We start from the raw sequence: 21,892 nt of genomic DNA, 5'->3' as shown, positions 1-21,892 counted from the left end.
TAATGCTTTGTGATAAAGTCAATCGATTTCTTTGAGCCTCAGTTTATTCGCCTGTAAATTGAGGAGGAAAATCTCTGCGTCACGTCATAATTTTAAGAATCAAATTATACAATTACCAGGAAGTGCATTGCAAGCAATAAAACATTGCATCAACTACATTATCATTAGTACTTTGATTAACTAATCTGTTAGCGATTATGATGCATCAAGCAAAGTTTACAATAAAGGTTTAAATACCACCTACATGACTCAATTCTGCATAATAGATCAAAATCCTAGTATCACCCGTGGAGTAGAAATAATGGAAATTAGTATGAGTCCAACAGATAGAACTTTCAGTCCTTTTACTCCTTTACCTACTAGCTGTGTGTCCTTGAATAATTTTTGAACCCTTCTGGTTTCTGATATTCTCATTTATAAGCTAAGGATCCTCATTTTTATCTCTGTGTTGGATTAGTAAATAAAATGATTAACACCAACATATAACAAGTTCATGAAACTTCCTAGAATTTTAATAATTATCACTCCTTTAGTTCTCAAACCCAATTTACTCTGAACATAGTTTGGATACTCAAAATATATTTCTGAGGGATTCTCATTGTGCCCATTTGATGAAGAATCGAGTTTAGGTAGACAGCAGAAGAGAGAAGAGTAGTCTGCTGATCGAGAATGGTTATCCTTTTCACAGGATCTGGTCATATTATATGAAAATAATAAAATCTAAACAAGGCATGGTATGATACATTTGCTTCTTAAAGAATTGGTGAAAACTTCAGTCTGTCTAGTTAAGAGATTTTATTTTGGGTGTTTGCTATCTTTCTGTTGTCTAGTATGACCATCTTCTTTGTCCAAACCTTATTTGCCACAAAATATTTTGATGCCTGGTTTGTAAGTGGGCTTGATTTGTAGTAAGGCCCGTGAATGTCAAGGAATATAGACATTGTTGTTTCTACAGTAGGCTGATTGGGTATGTTTTTTCTTTCCTTTTTTTGACTGGATTTTTTTTGGGGGGAGGAAGCTGGATTTATTGAGAGGCTAGAAAAGCTCCCATAGTGGGAGGGGATCTGAAGGGGTTGCCCAAGTATGTTATTCAATTTTCAGACCGGTTGCTGATGATGTTGATGATAATGATGATGATGATGAAATAACATTAGCGACCCTCTATTTAGTAAGTATCATGTTATATATACTATGCTAAGTTGTTTAAATTATTTATTTGTTAAATCTTCAGAACCATTTTATTCACAAACTAATAAGTTACTGTGGAAGAACAGGGCAAGTCATTTCTTTAAAGTTATAAAGGAAAAGACAAAAGGAGAGAGAGAGAAGAAGAGAGCTGGTATGTTCAATTACCAGCTTTTATTAAAATATCAGGTCTGCTTTATTCATTATTCTATATTAATACAGTGCTATCTCAGTTTATGATTTGTTTTTGCCTGCCTCTCTAATTTTTCTCTCTAATGGTTTTATTATGTAAATAGCCACCTATTCTGAACTGTATATTCATTCATGTCATTCTGGTTATTGCATGGTATGTAGTATTATAGTTATTTTATAAGTTACTTATATCAATGACTCGTCAAAGTTCACTCAGAGTTAATACTGTGCTGGCATATGAAATGCAAAACAATGTAACAGTTTGTTTCTATGTGTTCCATCTTCTTTGGGTTGTAATTGTCATATATAAAATACAAATTGTTTACAAATCCCATAATTTTGTGGGATTTATATTTCTTGTAGTAATTAGCCAGCAGATATTTCACATGATAATTAGGAAAATATAACACATATTATCGTTTACATTTATGCACATATTTACCATTCCTGGTATTCTTCATATATGCTTTTTTCCTTTAGTTTCATACTTTTGTGGGGTATCATTTCCCTTCAGCTAGAAAATTGTTTTTTAGTATTTCTTGTAGTGAAGATCTATTGGTGATGAATTCTCAGTTATTGTAAAATGACTGCTTTAATTTTCTTTCTTTTTTTTTTTTGAAGAATATATTTTCAAGATCTAGAATTTTGGCTTGACATAGTTTTTCCCCTTTCAACACTTTCAAGATATTGTTCCATTTTCTTATAGCTTCTATTTTTTTTCTATTGGGAAGTCAACTATATTTTACTTTACCGTTTCCTTTACCTTTTATTTTCATCTCTTTAGTGTACCCCCAAAAAACTGGAATTTATTTATTTAAAAATTGTGTATTTATTCTTACATCTTTAAACTTCAGTCACATTCAAAGTACCCTTGAATGTAATACACCATTGGACGTAATACACCTATAGAGATACTTTTCCACTGCTCAAAATAGTTTCTGAACTCAACAATTTTGATGGCTTTTAGTGCTTCCGCTTTTTTCTCTTCCACCTTTTCCACATGGGCAATATGTTTTCCTTTCAGGACTTTTTTCCTCCAATAAGCAAAAAGAAAATTCATATGGGGTGAGACCAAGTGAACAGAGGGGGTGGGGCCCGGTGTTCATGTCATTTTTGGTCAAAAACTGCTGAACACTCAGTGCTGTGTTGGCAGGTTTGCTCATAAATCACCCATCATGAGATAACAACAACAAAAAAATCACCACTTCAACTGAATACAACCTCTCACAACTGATACTGGTGGGTTTCTAGGAAACTTACTTAGAGGGAGAAGCCAATATTATAAGAGGCCAGTCCTCCAAAAGATTATCCCGGTTTCTGGGGGGTTCTCCATTATAGGATTCCTTTGGTTGTTCATCTTGTGTGTTGAATAATGAGAATTGTGTTTTTGTTTTATTTTGTTTAAAGACATTTTGCTATGCTCTCCTGGTTGGACCCAAACTCCCAGACTCAAGGGATTCTCCTGATTCAGCCTTTGGAATAGCTGGGACTATGGGTACACGCCAAAACCTTAAGCTCAAGTTTTGTTTTGTTTTGTGATTAGTGTCTTTTACTAAATTTGGAAACTTTTCTATTATTATTCCCTCATGTATTTTTTTCCCAATCATAATTTTTTTCTCTTATCTCCTTTTGGATACAAATTACATGCATTTTAGACAGCATTATATATCTTATAGTCAATTAGTTCTATTCTTTCTTTTTGTAGAATTCCTTTTTTCTGTTCTTCAAACTGGATAATTTAGTTTCATGCTGATCTATATTAAGATTAGCTTACCTTTTTTTTCCTGTTACCTGAAATCTGATTTTAAATCCCTTAAGAATTTTTAAAAATTCAGACATTGTATTTTATAGCTTGAGAATTTCATTTAGTGTTTTTAAATGTATTCCTTTTTTCTTCTGTTAACGGCCCATCTCTTTATTCATTTTAGCAACTTTAATTTGAGTTATTGCTCATATTCATAATAATTGCTCAAAAGTTTGTGTCTGCAAATATTAACATCTAGGGACTCTATTTGAAAGGGTTTTTATTTTGTTGTTTGTTTGTTTGTTTTCCTATGCTGTATGGAACCTTTATTTTTAACATGATTTCTGTACATCAAGAGTATGAAAGAAATTATTTTATAAGTGGAACTGATTTTTTAGAAGGAACAATAACAAAACAAAATTGGTATTTGGAATTAATCTATAGATGGTTAAGCTTCAAAATCCAGCCAAGAAGTTTGTTACAACCTGTTACTAGCTTTGCATCTGACTCTTCTGAAATCTTTCCAACAGTCTTGATATTACCTTATAGGGCTTGGTGTTGGCTGATGAGATAAGAAAGCATTTTCAAACTTTGTGATCTTTCTGGACGCTAGTTTAGCAAGATACTGCCCCTCACCCCGCCTTACACCTTCATAGATAACAGTCTCTGGTTCTTCGATAGCCATGTAAGGATGTTGTCTTTGCTTCAGCAAATCACTCAAACACACACTACCACTCAAGACTTGATGAATAGCAACATCAAGGTCAGAACCGAATTGGGCAAAAGCAGCAACCTCATGATACTGAGCTAAATCTAGCTTCATGGTACCTGCCACTTGTTTCATAGCCCTGATTTGGGGAGCACATCCAATACAGGTAACAGATAAAATAATGTTTACGGCTAAGTAAATACCTCTATAAAACAATTCTGTTTCCAGTATCTGTCCATCAGTGATAGAAATAACATTCATTAAAATGTAAACAGAGAGGCTGGGCTTGGTAATCCCTGTAATCCCAGCACTTTGGGAGGCTGAGGTGGGTGGATTGCCTGAGCCCGCGGGTTCGAGACCAACCCCGGGCAACTTGGCAAGACCTCATCTCTACAATTAAAAAAAAATAGCTGAGTGTGGTAGTGCACACCTGTAGTTCCAGCTACTTGGAGAGCTGAGGCAGAAGGATTGCCAGAGCCCAGCAGGTCGATGCTGGGGTGACTGTGAATGTGCCACTGCACTCCAGCCTGGCGATGGAATGAGACTCCAACTCAGAAAACAAACAAACAAAAAATGTAAACAGACACATCACTACCCTGTGTTTCTAGAGTAGTAAAGCAGTCAAAGAGTCACCACCAAAAAGCATTCTTTTGACTGCTCTCTCCAACAACCAAGAGTGTAGGTAGAACATGCCACCAGGATAGGACTCATGACCAGGGATTTGACAGAGCAACACAGACATGTGATAGTAAGCAAAAGCTTTTGGATAAGTCATTGTAGATAATCAAATAATGTTTACTATTATCTTTAAAATACTCTCTCATGGAACAACCAAAGTAAGAAGCCAGGTACAGAAGTGGGGAAGCATCAGAAGCCACAGTTGACATACAATGGTATACTTCATGGCAACTGCATCTTTAAGTGTCTTCATCAACCGGACTACAGTAAATCTCTTGACCAATAGCAATGTAAATACAGTATAGCTTCCTCTTTTCATCAGATTCATCACTGAAATATTTCTGGTTAATGATTGTGTCAATAGCACAATCATTTTCTGTCAATTATTGTCTGTCACTAATAATCAGCTCAAGTTGACCATGACCAATTGGCACCAAGCTATCCATAGTCTTAATGCCAGTCTGCACTGGTTCCTGCACAGAAATTCAAGGAATGACTTTGGGGGCTTTTAGACCAGATCAACACGCCTATGGGTTTTTTAGTCACTTGGACCCTTTCCATCACTGGCATTACCAGGGATATCTTTGATAGGACCCAACAGCCTCTAGCTGGAACACCCACAATGACTCCTATCAACTTCAAAATATCTCCTTCCTTAATTAGTTTATCATTTCCAAAGACGACAACACCAACATTGTCAGATTCTAAGTTCAGAGACACAGTTTATTTTTTCTCTTGGCGTTTATTTTCTTTCTTTGTTTTTTTTTTAATTATTTTAAAGATGGGGATACAATTCAGGGTTAGATATACAAATGTTTATTATACAGGTACCCTGTTGATGAGTTGTTGTCCCTCCCAACCCTTGGCAACTTCCCACTACTGTCAATCCCTTTCTTATAGTATTACAATAATTGTTCAAGGTCCACTTATGAGTGAGAATATGTGGTATTCAGTTCTTTGTCTGAGAGATCACTCAGTATTATAAATTCTAAGTCCATCCAAGTTGCTGTGAAGTTCATAATGTTGTCCTTCTTTATGGCTGCATGATATTCCATCGTGTATATATACTACATTTTTTTTTATCCAGTTCTCTTTCAATGGGCAACACAGTTGCTTCCATGTTTTTGCTATTGTGAATAATGCTGCAATAAACATGTGTGTATAGGTACCTTTTTAATAGAGTGATGTGAGTTTCTCCAGATATATTCTTAGTAGGGGAATTGTGGGGTTGTATGGAAGGTAAATTTTTAGATCTTTTAGGAATCATCAAACTGTTTTCCACAGAGATTGTACTAGTTTACGCTCCCACCAACAGTGTAGAAGTGTTCTCTTTTCAACACATCTTCTCCAGCATCTGCTGTTTTTTGAGATATTTAAGATAACCATACTGACTGAAGTTAGGTGGTATCTCAGTGTAGTTTTAATTTTCATTTCTTTGATGACTAGTGAGGCTGAGCATTTTTCATGTATCTATTGGTTGCTTGTGTGTTTCTTTTGAGAAGTGTCTGTTCATATCTTTTGCCCACTTTGTAATGGGGCTTTTTTTTTTCTGGCACATTTGAGTTCTTTGTAGATCCTAGGTATTAGGCCTTTGTCAGATATACAGTTGGCAAATATTTTTTCCCAGTCTGTTGGCTGTCTCCCCACTCTCTTGATGGTTTCTTTGGCTTTACAGAAGCTTTTTAGTTTGATGAAGCCCCTCTTGTCTATCTTATCTCTCATGGCATGGGCACTTAGGATTTTGAGCAGGAGTTGGTTGCTGGTTTCAACATCCATAAGGATGGAGACACACATTTTAAGCTTCAAGAAAACTCTACCAATTCTTCTGCTTGAACATTCCTCAGTACATGCACTCATACTATACTATCACCAATACACACCCAGTCTCTTCAAGGCCAACAGTTATTACCTCCAAGAAAATGCTTTTCAAAATTAGAGGACATCTCAGCAATGTCAGTCTTCTGAACACCAGTTTTAGAGGCATGGAGGTTCCATGTGGCAATGAAAGATGAACCCAGGGCATTTCTGGAGAGAAGTCCCACCTGCCAAGGTGCAAGTTACAACCTTGGCTATAGTCATGGATGGCACTTTCGCAGTTTCTTTGCAGGTAGTTCCCATGCTGCAGCCTCTGAACTGACTGGTCTAGTTGTTAGATTTTATTGTCGAATTTCTCTTGATTAACGTTAATTTTTCTATCTCATATGCAGTCACTTCTGTCTAGAAACTGTTTACTGGACTTTATAGGGGCTCTAGAGTTTGTTCTCTTTTTCTCTTCCAGTAGTCATTTAACATGACTGGACTCAGAGCACAAACTGTTCCTCCCCTGAGGTGGCCAGCTGATGAAATATCTGTGACCATACCCTATCTTTGCTTTAGCCTCCCACATGCTGCTTTTGATGGGAACATTGGCATCTTTCATGCTTATTATGCCTAGTTTCAGTGTTTTGCCAGGGACTTCGGTGACGTTTTTAAGCAGATGTTGCAGATCCTTCTCTGTGGTTCCCTGCCTTCTGGGATTTCCCTTTCATGCTTTAGACACTCTAGCAAGTCTCAAACTTTTTTATTTCACTTCTCAAGACAGTAAGACTATAGATTTCTCCATTAGTTCAAGCTACACAGTCCTGGATAGACTGGGATGTACACTCAGTCTATAGAAACATGATGTTTACTGAGTGTACTTCCCTTCTTACCTCAAATTTCTGATTATGTTTTTCTTTTTCCAGTGCATTCATTTCTTTTTCTGGGTGTGGAGAGGTGTTTAAGATTTTGTATTATCTATTTGATGATTAGTATAATACATGCTAATCTGCCACTACCAGAAAAGAAAATCCTTTTACTACAGTTTTTATTTTCATTTATCTAATTAAGGCAATTTCTAATAAAAGATCTCTTCCACTAATTTTCTTCTTTTTAATTTAATTTCATTTTTTTAGAGGGTGTTATGGCTGTAGATTGGCAAAGTTCCTGGCTAATTAAGTTAGGAATACAAGGAGGATAACAGATACAAGGAAGAGATATAGAAAAATAACAGTTGCAGTATATTACACAATGACTTTAATGGGCTTCTTAGTTTTTGGTGATACTAGCTGGGCAGAGTAGATTCCTACCTACAATGTGAGATATGAATCTACTAATATTGAGAGATATGAATTTGGCCACTTCTCCAGAAATCTGAATCTTGCTCCTTTACTAATCTTTTATGTTTGTGGCATGAATCACCCAGGAAAATAACCTTTAAAATGCTAATATTTGTTGAAATAATTGAAGTATTATGCTTTAAAATCAAAATAATTATTTGATGATGGCACACCTTTGCCTAGAGTCAGTGCACATTCATCTTGCATGGCCTTCTATGCCCTCTGTTTTTTAGCATCCTGAAAAAGGGTATCTCCATATTTAAACATCTATACTGAATAATTTTATATATCTGATAGTTTGAGAAGGATATATATAAAAGTGTTTCAAAAATTAAGTTTTAATATTTCATTGAAATGTGCTATAGTGTTTGCAAGTAACAAATAATCCCCTGATCTATGAACATTATCTTTTATTTAGCTAAGTATTTATTTAAATGGAATTATTTTGGGGAAATCATAAGGTGACAGTGCAAGAGCATTATTTATTAAAGTCATAAAAGCCATATTGAAATTCTACTTCAAAAAATGATGGCTTGGCAATTAATCCTGTTTTGGTACCCATTCAATGTGAATATTTCATGATATCTGTAAAGATTTAACTTCTTTATGAATCAGAGGATGCTAAGATAATAAACCTATATATCTTACTAAATAATGTCCTTAAAACAAACAAAACAAAGCCTATGTATTATTTCTCACACAAGTTATGCTTTAGTCCCATTCTATTCAGAGATTAAACTCATGTTCATCATTATTATCCTATCATTATCACAACAATCAAATGCTTAAAATAAATGTATTACTTCGGAGAACCATCTGTCAAAGTTTTGCTACGAATATAGCTGAGAGATAGAATTGGGAGGTCTGATACTGCATGCACTATGGACTGCTTCATCTCTAGTTTATTCCTAGGGCACCACAGGCCATTTTTCAAGCAAGCAATAATCTACGTGACTAGATCTTTGATCAAAAGATTCTGTCAGGCAAGATGACTATTGTAGGTAGCAGGGAATAACAAAAAGGAACACAAACAGCCATTCTCCTTGGCCCATTTAATCTTCCTTAAACTTAGACAAATCTTCATTGGATCTGTTTCTAAATGATGTCTCCTATCATGACGTTAGGTAGTGTGAAGGTATAAAAGCATGAAACAACAGATGCACTTGGGGAAATGCAAGAAGCCAAGGGTAGTGAAGGGCACCTGAGGTGCAGTGGAGGAAGATGAGTTTGAAAAGGTCATCAAAAACTGTGTAATGAAGGTCTTATGTGATAAATGTACTGCGGAGATGGCCATTTAAAAATTTTGGCAGGGCAGTGACATGATTGGATGTGCATTTTAAAAAAGGTTAGTCTAACAGTCTTCTCGACCTAGGGCATTGTGCTTAGAGAGAGTGTCCAGACATGTGTGCATGCATGCGTGTGTGTGTGTGTGTGTGTGTGTGTGTGTGTGTGTGTGTGTTTGTAGGACATCTTTTAGAATAAACCTTTTCATTTTTAAAGAATTTCAGATTTACAAAAAAATTGTAACAATTGTACAGAGATTTCCATATACTCCCACAAAATTTTCACTATTGTTAGCACCTTACATTACAATAATGTCAAAAAGCTAACATTGTTTTATTACTACTAACTAAATTCTGAGTTTAATTGAATACCAACAGTTTTTTCATTAATGTCATTTTTTGTTGTATGATCTAAATTAGGATACTACTTACATTTAATGATCATTTCTTTTTAGTGTACTCATGTCTGTGAAATTACTCAGACTTTTGTTGTTGTTTTTTGTGATCTTGATAGTTTGGGGGATACTGAGCATATATTTTATAGAATGTCCTTCAATTTGTGTTTTTCTAGTGTGTTTTTTGGTCACAATTAGGTCAAGGTTATGGCTTATTTGAAAGAATATCACAGAGATAAAATGCCCTTCCTGTCACATCATACCAGCAGCTTCATGACATCTACTTGGCATCACTGGGGATATTAAACATTATAACATAGTTAAGAACGTGTTTGCTAGGTCCTTTCACTGTAAAGACACTATTTTTTTCCTTTCTCTACCTTAGTAATTGAAAATCCATCATAAATCCTACCCACCATTGGTAAGAAGGGATAAAAGTCTTCCTTCTAAATAAGAATTATCTGCATATGATATTTGGGATTCTTCTGTAAAGAAACTTTGTTTCTTTACTTAGGAAGCATCTTTTGGTATCGCAATGTCTGGAGATACAGCTGATATTTATTTGAAAGAAACTAAGGAAGCCAAGAGTTTTGCAATTTGTGACTCAGTCTTGCACAATGAAGAATTGCATGTCCCAAATGCCAGTAGTCCTTCCTTTGAGAAACAGTTTATGTGCATTCTCAATGTGGGTGATTTCACTTTCAAGGATGTGAAAACTGGTTTTTAAGAAAGAAAATATTGTATTCTGGCTATGTATAAAGCACAGATATACAACCAGTAAATAGACACATATAAAACCACAAAACAGACTCATACTAATAGTATTAAAATTTTGTGGGGGGGAATTATAAAAACATTCTTAAAGGTATTCTTCAGTGGCTAATATGAAAAAAAAAGTTGGGAAACATTACTGTCACCAAAGAGTGATAAATATTTTGAACTGCATAAGAGTTTGGGTTGGACAAGGAGAGGTAAGGGTATCAGTGGTAGATTCCTTCTACTGATAACCAGATTAGGCATATTATATAATTAAACAAAACACTACTTCATTTTGTTTAGAATTGACTTGTATGCAATTTTTTAATTACTACCTTTTGGTTATTGCTGATCACTGAAAATAAGGCATGAAGTTTCTTAACTTTATTGCAGGGGAAAATACATTATATTTCTATGATAAAATATTGATGTGATAATATATTACATGATAATGTATTTTTCCAAAACCAACAACATTTTGAAATATACTACTTATTTATAACAGCATTCTTCATATTTTACTATGTTTTTATGTTGAAACTTTCCCCCCTAGGGTCAAAGGTACTTTCTGGTTATGTAAAATTCCCAGGTCATTGGCAAACAAAAGAGTGACTATTGTACATTCTCTGTACTGGAAACCTTGAGATAGGGTTTCAAGATCTTGTGGATTTTTGTTTAAAATAAAAATATGAGGGGTAAGCAATACAATTTCTTTATTTATTTTGATGAGGGGGTAGAGGAGAGTAAAAAAACAATAGATAGTTATCTTCTTTTGATCTATTCTTGAGGTAATAAGGGTTTAACATAGAAAGTTTGGAAAATAAAAGAAATAAAAACAATAATATACATACACCATATAATTTTATTACAATTTTAGGACATTGCTAGCCAATATTTTTCCGTGATTATAAATATACATACTTTCTTCTTTTACAATGTTCTTTACTTTTTAATAACTCTGTAATATCCCAACATTTCAGATATATATTTATATTTTTAGTCAAACTTTCCCTTCCTGTTCATTATTCAATTTCTTTAAACTCAAATAGCCTCAGCTTAATAACACTTGCCTACTTTTATGAGGAGCTCTTTCATTCTTTCTTTTCTGACTTCATGACCTTTAGCTATGTGAATTATCTAAGGCTGCCCTTTAAGCACCATTCTTCCATGGACAAAGCATAGAGAAGTAAAAAAATAAATAAATAAGTCACAGAGTCTTATTTAGCACAGTGCAAGACTTTGAATGATTATGGAAATGAGTAGTTATGTTTAATGCATCTCACAGTTAGATGTGTGTATACATTATAGTGACACCAAAATAGAGGTCTGAAATGAGTTCAAGGACCCCAGTCAGGATTTGTGACTTCCCAGGGTACTGAAATAAGTAGAAAAATTATATTTCCAAGCCATTGATCTTTGAAGAATAATAGGGAGTGGGAGAGCAACAGGGAGACTGAAGACAGGAAAGTGATATCTTGATTTTTCAAAAGGACAAGAAAGTTGCAGTTTTAAAATGATGATTTGTGATTATGACTTTAATACTCAATAAAGTTGACATTTTTGTTTCCTTTGGCTGCTTAATTTCCATTTCTACTCCTAAGGCTGTTACAAATTTTTTATGGGGTCTATCCTTTTTCTTAATCTTAGAGCATATGGTTTGGTGGTCATGGTGGTGGCTGTGGTAGGTTAATCCCATCCTCTACCTCGGTGAGTTGATCAGCATATTTTATTTCTCTGGCTTAAGTGATCTGCTGACTTGTGGGTATGTGACACAACTGACCAATGAAATAGGGACAGAGCTTATTCACTGGGGAAAGCAGCCTGAAGAATATGCAATCTGGAGGTAGTGGAAGCCTCATGGGTTCTGCAGAAGAGAAGATGGTAGGTAGCAAAGCCATCACACAGGACAAAATAGATGACGGAGAATCCCATTCCTCAAATGCTATGTTATATAACTTTAAAAGTGCCTTATTTATTTCTTATACTCACTTCTGATTACATTATGGTCTCTGCTTGCTTTGGGAGTCTAAATTTTTTCACTTTCTTTAAAAAAATGTATTTAAAAGTGTTTTATAAATCTCACTTTTCTCAGGAACATTCTTCCTAGGTAATATTACCAATCTTCGTGGTATCAATGATAATCTCTGTGCTGCCAACTCTCAAATATTTATTTTCAGTTCTCTAAGTGACATACATCTGTTTCCGAGAGACTTTTGATTCATCTACTTGAGAATACTTCACAGTATTTCATCTTTTCCCAATAATGAAGCTACCACTTATAATCTCAATTTCAGTTAATAAAGTCACCACCTACCTATTTTTTTAAAATACTACTTATAACAATCTTGAAACAAACCTATCTATTATCAGGTAACAAATCCTGTTATCTGATAATAAATCCTATCTGTTATCAAAGTAGACAAATCATTATCAAATTTAGGATGCATTAGACCTACCTGAGGTATCTGTAGATTCCAATCCTTTCTCTCCTTGCAAGATTTTGATTCATCTGGTCTCAGTTGGGGCCCAGAAACATGTAATTTTTTCAAACTTTTTAGGTGATTCTGAAGTAGGTTGTTTATGGGCCACAAAGTGAGAAAAATGATATTTAAATCACAAAATTATTTTTAAAAGGTCATGACATTAAATTTGTATCCTCAGCATCTAGAAAAATGCTTGATACATAGTAAGCAATTAAAACATTGGAAACATGAATGGTTCTCAACAAACTAAAACATGTCACTAATCCGGCCTCTTTCATCATTAAATCTCCTACTGTTTTAGTCTACTGACAATTAATCAGTAGTAGTAAACTTGATAGAATTTCGGAGTGAGGTCTACATATCTATGTTGCTAAAAATTAGCCTGATATTTATAAAACAAAAACACCCCAAATTTTAAAGAATCAGCAGATTATTCTTTTATTACACTTCACTTTTACCCTCAAACAGCTTGTCTTTACTACGATTGACTCTCTTACTTCCACAGCACTTACCTTTGCAAGATAGAAATTTGCATATATTATTCCCGTTTTATAAACATTTTGGTGGACCCTTATTTCCTAGAGGATAACATCCCTAAATGACAACATTTAGTTTTATGACTACAGGTTTTTGTGTGTGATACTTCTTTAGAATGCCCTACCTTCTTTGTAAAAAAAAAAGTTAGATGATAGCTAGTTAAGTAGACAGCATCGCTCTGTCAAGATACAGCCAAATGGCACCTCCTTAGTGAGGCTGCAAACCTCTCTCAAGCAAAACTTTGATCCATTTTATGCCACTCTGAGAAGAGCTTTCTTTATATCTCATAGTGTTGCCAAGTTGTGTTCCATTATTTCCACTTGCATACCCCTTGATTGCAAATCTGGCAGTTAATACTTCCCAGAGTTAGTAAATAGTTTGGTAGTAACTAAATATTTAAATCAAGTTCATGAGTCAAACTAAGTTTTAGAGGCTTTTATCAGTAGGTTCCAGATGTATCACAACATATGAAAGCCTAAAATTCTCATGGTTCATGGTTGATGATGTCATCAATATCCTATAGAATGGATGATGAAGAGTTTCCTAAAAGAAAGCTAACGAAAACAAAATTTTTGCTATACGGTATTTTCACCCTTTTGTGTGACGCGTTAAGTCCCAGTTTATGTCACTCATTTCATTTCTTTCTTCTCTTTTACTCAGCTGTGCTTTAGCCATAGCAAACTGCTTACAAGGATCTAAATCAAATGCAATATCTCTTTCCTCTCTGGTTTTGCATAACTTATTTATTACGTTTAGAAACCTTCCCTCCCCTCTGCCTCTACCCTCCTAGATACTTTCAGAACTTAGTTCAGGTTTCATTTATTTTGGCACACACATTATGAAGGATCTTCTTTCTGTTTCAAGAGGCCATCCTCTGAGCTTCCAAATGACACCAGGCCCAAGGCAGTCATTTCACTCTTTTTTTTTTGAGTTGGAGTCTCACTCGGTCGCCCAGACTGGAGTGCAGTGGCCGCTCCCGGCCACCGCAGCCTCGACCTGCTGGGCTCCGGCGATCCTTCCGGCTCAGCCTTCCGAGTAGCCGGAATTACAGGCGTGCGCTACCACGCCCGGCTCATTTTTGATTTATTGTAGAGATGAGGTCTCGCCTGCCCAGGCGGATCACGAACCCGCGGACTCAGGCAATCCACTCACCTCAGCCTCCCAAAGGCGCGGGATTACAGGCTGAGCCACCGAGCCCGGCTTCATTTCACTCTTTACATGGATATTTATTTATTTTATGGAAGACCCTGAGCTCTATCAAGATAAAGTCACATGAGCCCTGTAAGCCCGCTCACTCTATCTACCACAGATCTCAATAAATTAATTAATGATGAAATTATTGAATCAGTAACTGATAATTAATACTAGTTACTATAACTGGACACTTAATATGTTACTATATAAACTACTTAATATTATGGGTCTACCAGGCAAGGATGAAATGAGTCTTTCATAACATCCCCCAAACTCACACTCCAGATAGGTGAACACGAACCAAGCTACCTTTCCCTAAGGATACTCATTTAAACAAGTTTTTACATAATAGCTCCTGGACCAGTGAAATTCGCTGATCTGTAAAACCAAAAAAGAAGATCATACTGTTAGACTCAACTTAGTGCACATTAGAATATTCCTGAACTAATTTTTATCTTTATCCTTTGTCATCTTATTGCTAAGGATTATAGTTTTCTTATTCTACTTATTTTTATAATTTGTAGAAAGGCTTGGCTGCTTTGTTTGCAAAACTCTTGTCAGGATTTTATTTAGACAATAGCAGATACCTCATACAATGAGACAGTTGTGACTCTGAAAATCATTGCATATCTAGACAAGAGTGACTGTAATCTAAAGCATTTGCAGGGAGATCTTCTGTTCAAGGTGGCATCACCAGAACCATGTAACAACAAAGACTACTTTCATAGCTTTTATTGGGAGAGATGCTTGAAATTCATTATTACCATAATTGCATAACCTTTGCATCCTCTGATTTCATATCTAAGTTAAATTTGTACATGAGAACAAAAAATAAATTAGATAGTCTATATCACTAAGTCTCCTAGGAAGAATAGGAAAAATAATTCTATAAAACTATAAGAAGATAACTTAAATGATTCCTATTTTTCTTTTTTTCTTCCTTCTCTTTCTCCTCCTCCTCCTCCTCTTCTTTATTCTCTCTCTTTCTCTCTTTCTTGATGACAATTGAGATACCTCTATTTAAATGGTAAGATAAAAAGTCCTAGGTGGCCTTAAATAATATTTTGTACTTTATTTTCTTTTTTTCCTATTAGTAGTTTCCTGGATTCCATTTTTAACCAAACAACGTTGTATTGAGGGAAAACAAGATGCACAGCACCAAGAAGTAGCGGAGCACCGTATATATGGGAGCAGATGAATATTTTAGTATATCTAGAACTGTACCCTATACATATGACTGTTCAAATTACTTAAATTTAAAGAAAGTGTAGAAATCCAATTTCTAACATACTAGGTACATTTGAGGTGCTTAATAGACACATAAGGTTAAGGCTACTATTTTAATACAGAATATAAGGAATAAGGAATTGAACTAGCTTTATTGAACTTCTTTAAGTAAAATAATTCTGGTGTGCTTCTTGCCTTTCTCATTCACACTGGCTCACATCTCCTTGTTCTCTACTTTCATGAGGCCCTCTTCCTTTCTTTCAAATTCTCATCACAATTTGTAAATGTATATCGATGATTAGTAATTAATTCTTCACTGCTCTTAGTTCCATTAGGAAAAGCATTATATAGCAAACAGATTCATTAAATTCATTTGAGTGAATGAATGGATGAGATGGGATGGCTTGGGAAAAGTCAGCAAAATACCAGGAGATATTTGGAGACTATAAAAGAATGTAAACAAGAATGAAACATCACAAGTTTATTTTTAAGTGAAACTGTTTGCCCCATAAATCAAGTGAATTCTTATTGTCTCTGATCCCACAACCAATCAATGTGGCATGTTCTACTTAGAATCATACCATTTTAGCATCATTCTTTACTATTTTCCTGAGAAATGTTTTTTGTGTGTGTGTGATTACTTTCTTCCTTTTCTGGGTAGACACACAGTTTTCTTCAATAGCATAAAAAAAATCATGTGAAGATCTTGTTAGGAATTCATACTGAGATTAGAGAAGATACTTCAAAGGACCCACTTGAAGATGCTTATCTAATATACCCTAAAGATAATTATATCAAAATTCCACCTAGGATTCAACGTACACTTATTATATTCCTTAATAAGGCAATAATTTTCTTTTGGTCCCAACTACAGAATATTCTTTGTTTTTAACTCCAGATATGACATGGTTATCTGACTTTATGAAGTTACAAAGTTGCAACTAACTCCTCAGAATGTTTTATTTCAGATTTAAAAGGAGGGTTGAACATACTATTTCCCAGTTGGTATACAGTAATGCTGTGACTTTTTTTTATTATCTGAAATATGATAGACGGGAAAGTACTTACCTACTAGTAGAAAATATTAATGCTGAAAAATTCATTTATCCAAAGTTTAAGGCAAAAACGTTAACCTTAAAAATGAAATGCAATTTCTGATAATCATCCTTTTCTAATTCCTTAACATAAGCATTCTTTAGCAATTATCTTGAAGCACAGTTCTTAGATCCATCAAACACCATGGTTGCAGAATCATTTAAAAAATCATCTATTTCAGCCATTTCTTTGTAAATTTCTATTTTTCTCCTACCCTTTGTGTTCCTCAGTTTCTCTAACTTTAAACAGTGTGACAAACAGAATATGTAAAATTATTTAGATTTGAGTGATAAGCAAACAGCAAGCTGTCAGATGACATTTTATTAAAAATATCAAATGACGATTTTTCACAGTGTACAATATGATTAACATAACTAAAAGGATAAATGCTGGGTAAAATGTTCTAGTGGGATATAAAAGAAAGAAAAAGGTATCATTTTTCTTACTGGTGGCTATAAAACTATCACAAAAGTGTCTTCTTTTTTCTAGTCATTTTTGTGTGTGTATCATTTAAGATAAAACACTTTAAAATGAATGGGTTATAAATTAGCCATGTATTGTACCCTTCTCAGTGTTAAGTGCTTATAAAGAATCTGATCCTTTAGAAACAATCTACATAATGAGGTAGAATTTCTTTGTTCTATAAAATAGTAGATGATTTGCAACTTGGATGACCCTGCAATAATAATAGTTAATTGTAACCACATTTTTATTTTCTAAAGCAAAATTGTGACCCTATGTCTTTAAACCTAAGTCCTTTTTTCAATATAGGATTTATAGTAAGATATACTTTTTTATTTGAAGTTAATACACAAGAAAAAAAGAACATGAAGTTACTTTACTTTTAAATAAATTACCATCTAGGGAGTTATATTATCTTATGAAAAGAGAGGTATTTAAGTAGAAAATATGATAAACAAATTTCAACCATGACTTCAAGATTGGGTAAGTACAGAGAGTTTTAGAAATAAGAATTTACATAATTTTTACTTTTTCCTTTATGGTTCAAACAAGTAAAAAACTTACTTCAATATTTTAGTCGTGATGGAGGCCTATTGAGTCAGAAAAACTGTGCTGAACATTCTGGGTATAAAGGAAGGACACATTCCATGATCTTTCTTTCTGTGACAGACATGTAAAAAATAAAACACCCATTATAGCAAGAGTAACAGAAGATGATGCATGTGATACAAAGTAACTCAGATGAGGATGTGATTACTATGTGGAATGTCATTAAAGGTTTCCCCAAGGAGGTAGTTAGTATTAAAGGAAGAACAAATTTGTTGCTTTGTATGCCAATATGTTATGACACCAACGGTGCTTTTCTTTGTTTTATTCCATTAATATATTAAATAAAGATGACTCTAAACACATACATATAGCTTAGTGAATATACAGATGCCAACATATTATTAATCAAAATTGTCTGCAGGCTTTTGTATTCAATAAAAATAAATGTTAAAACACACATAGGTAAAGGAAAGGGCCTTTTTTGTGTTGTTAATATTGTATCGCCTAGGGTATGGTGAAGGTTGAATTGTCACTGCAGAATCCCTTAATTTCTATAAATGGTAAATTTTCAGGGTAATGTAACAGAGAAGTAATAACAAAGTAGAGATGTTTGGCTATAAGCAGGAACAACAGTTAAAATGTACCTATAAAGACCATTTAATTAATTCAGTCGACATCTGCCTTATCACCAGTGAAAATTAAGCCAAGTTTGACCAAGAACTCAGGACATAATTCAGTTAGTAAACTAGTGAAAACCAATTGGGGAAAAACTACTTTCTGTGTACTTGTTTTTAAATAGTCATGCTATTAAACCATTCTCAGTAAATGCATAAATGACAACATAATATTCTACTGTAACAGTTGGTAGAAGCCATTTTAAATAGCAGTTTAATAAACAGAGATGAATTTTAATTTGCAATGCCAGTTGAGGTGTAATAAAAACTAGTATTCCAGCTGTGAAAAAAAAATCACACAGCTTGGTTAGAGTTATTTACAGTTTAATACTTTGCAGTACAATGAAACCCTCTTGTTTCTATCCACACCAGAAGTTTATTAAACCCCAAAATATGTCTTAGGAAATGAGAAAAGCATGTCTTTTTAGGGAAATAAAAACATCTTTGTTGTATTAGATTACAATGTTCAATTTAGTACTGGTTTATTTAGCAAGCTGAATGTGCTATAGGTTTTGCACTATTTCAGAAATCGTGACGCAGATGAAAAATCTGTACTGTTAGGTTTGAAATTAGTGAAAAACAGGTATTTTCTAGCTTTGAAATTTACACAAATGTATTTTTTTCAATCAATGCTCACTTCCTCAGCTGATATTTTATTAACAAAAATAATATTTTGTCATTTATCAAGAAAGCATTTTAGAGAAGTCTAGTTACATTCTTGATTATAAGCACTAAATAATTCCAATCTAAACATTTTTGTAAAGCCACTATCAAATTTCTAAAATGATAGTTTCACTTATAAATAATGACTAAACCTGATCAAATGAACACCAATGGTTTCCAGTTTACTATTCTATTTTACTATGATTTTAAAAATTATGCTGTCACTTTTAAAAAGCTACTCATAGGATGATGCGGATTTAATAATATTTCATTTCCTTAAGATGTAGATGATAAAAGGAACTATGAAAGATAAAAACACAAGAAAAAAGAGCAATGTCCATTGCCAGGAATATCCCTTCACTTTTTCTAGTGTTGTTGGGGTACAAAAAGACGCTTATTATGCTAAATAGGGAGACTACAGGAACATGGATGCTAAGTAAAGAAGCAGAATGAAAGAAAGGACTTGAAATAGGGGTGTTGACCAGCTAGGAGGGATGAAGTGGCAGAAAAGAGGGCAGGAAATTAGGAAAGTGGAGGGTAGATGAGAGTGGGGATACAAAATAAGAAAGAGACAGAGAGATAGAGACAGAGAAAGCATGCGCCACAGAGAGCCCAAAGCATAGGCAGCTAAGTAGAAGAAATGAAGGGAAAAAAATATGATAAAATGGAATATTTAGGTGGTTTTCCTTGATATGTAGTATGTAATATTACTTCTGTACTTAGGAAAACTGTACTACAATTTTACCTTAGCACTTCTTTTAAAATTGTATCTGTGGTCTTTGGATATGAAGATATTCTGAAACTTTTCCTAAGGAAGACATAGTGGAAAGTTGGAGGCAGTCAAGTTACTAAAATTCTATTTAAGTTGTGTATGTGCTACTCTGAAGATGCAAACATTTATCTTTCCTTATGTAGAAGAATATGTCAACTTTTGAGATATAGTTGAGCCAAATATCATCAAATATCCCCTCACCATGGTGTATCCAATTTTCAAAGAAATACAAGCACTATCTATTTTAGTTTCCTTTGATATCAGTGCCTTGTTCAGGGGCTGGCACATAGCTGGTATGTAATAGAATATTTGTTGAATAAATGAATGCAAAAAAATAATTTTTAAAAAACATAATTTTTGTTCTTGTTTGTATTACTATCATCATCATTATTTTAATAAAATGTATTTGGACCTTTCAACATGCTCAGATTTCTAAACATGACTTCTTCGGTTTTATTTGGCTTAAAAATCTGACACTGCAATGGGTGCCGCTACTGCTGCACTTCGAATCACTTAATTTCTTGAAATAGTGTCAGTGAAAAGTCTCTATGGAGAGCACAGCCATGCAATGAAAGCCGTAACGTCCTGTAATGAAACCTAATGAAAAATCTCTGGGCTAAATTAGATGGTGATCTGATGTGAGGCCAAGCAAAAGAGAACACTTAAGAGAAGGCTGTGGAGTTGAAATTACACTTTGTAGAAGAACAAGCAGGACGTGTGAGGAACTGAAGGCAGAATACCAAATCACCACCAGCATTATCTGCATTTTTTTAAAGCCCCTCTAGAGACAGACTGTGAAAGCCGACTGCTTCCAGAGAGATGTCAGCATGAGCTGCTATAGACCTATTTTCTGCATCCAGCATCAGGATGTGTGGTCTGGCAGGTGTCAGGGCATTTGTATGGACAATGGCTCTGAGTATTTGAAATAGGAACTGCCGTGTAAATGGTGTGTTACCCTACAATTTTTGGCGATCCAAAGGTAATCTTAGAAAAGAATAAGCAGGAAAATGTTAGTAAGTTATGGAGAAAGAGAAATGCAAATATGGAAGAAAAAAAAAGAAGAAGTTTTAGAATATGTCAAGAAAAAAAAAGTCGAAGGAGCCCAGTGACCTTCACATCAGGTCTTAGGACCTCATACACATTCCAAATTCTCAGGAAATTGAACTGGATAAGAAAGTAATTATGTAAGTTTACAGTGCAAAGCATTTAACCAAGCCAACTAATATATCTTTTGAATGCTCAGAACAACTCATATGCAATGTCAAAATAACAGGAAAAAAAAAATCAGAATATTGACTGGTGAAGGATGATGAAGACAATGAAACTGGAAAGATTTTCTTGGATCATTTCACTTATTTAACCAGAATGTATTTATTTTATAATATGAGTTTGAGACTATGCTAGGCACTGTTGGGGATACCATGCTAGACTATGCTAATCAGTTGGGAAAATGCAACTGACTCCCAGTTTATTCACAGCCTAATTTTGAAACCAGCTACACACAGATAAAATCAGAGAGGCAGCCTAGCGTTTGTAGCAACATAGACAAATCTGTATTCTACCTCTAACTCCTCCATTCTTCCTACCTGGCTGACTATGGGCAAGACACTAAACTTCTCTTTACCTAAATTTCTCAGCAACATGGACACTTTAAAAGACACTCAAAGAAGTACGGGGAGAAAACACCTCATACTGTTCTTGGTAGTTATTTGAGCCTTACAAATTATGTGAATGTATTAACATACCTATCACATGTACCCTGAAACTAAGTGTATCTACTATGTATCAATTTTATTAAATGAAAACAAAAATTGTCACCTTCGCCTGTTAATAAAGCAACAATTTGTGCACATAATAAATATTTTAATACAAGTTTGAATCAAGGAAAAAAATTAGTGCTTTTGGAAAGTAGTAATTAGGCTAACCTTGAAAAAGTAAATGTATACTTTATCATAACAAGTAAAATTTGAAAAGCAAAGGAAACAATAATCATTAGCCAGTCGTGGTAGTGCGCGCCTGTAGTTCCAGCTCCTTGGAAGGCTGAGGCGGAAGGATCGCCGGAGCCCAGCAGGTCGAGGCTGCAGGGGGCGGGAGCGGCCACTGCACTCCAGTCTGGGCGACAGAGTGAGACTCCACTCAAAAAAAAAAAAGATATCA

At 34.5% G+C, this 21,892-nt stretch overlaps 1 pseudogene; it reads right to left on the bottom strand.

Annotated features, from left to right (window-relative positions):
• Positions 1–3,576: 3,576 nt before the first annotated feature.
• LOC103269463 lies at positions 3,577–6,395 on the bottom strand (annotated as a pseudogene).
• Positions 6,396–21,892: the final 15,497 nt, after the last annotated feature.

The sequence above is a fragment of the Carlito syrichta genome, unplaced genomic scaffold, assembly GCF_000164805.1.
Source record: "Carlito syrichta isolate Samal-C Ts95f unplaced genomic scaffold, Tarsius_syrichta-2.0.1 Scaffold309271, whole genome shotgun sequence".
Classification (NCBI taxonomy): domain Eukaryota; kingdom Metazoa; phylum Chordata; class Mammalia; order Primates; family Tarsiidae; genus Carlito; species Carlito syrichta.
This window is presented reverse-complemented; position numbering and strand designations above follow the sequence as displayed.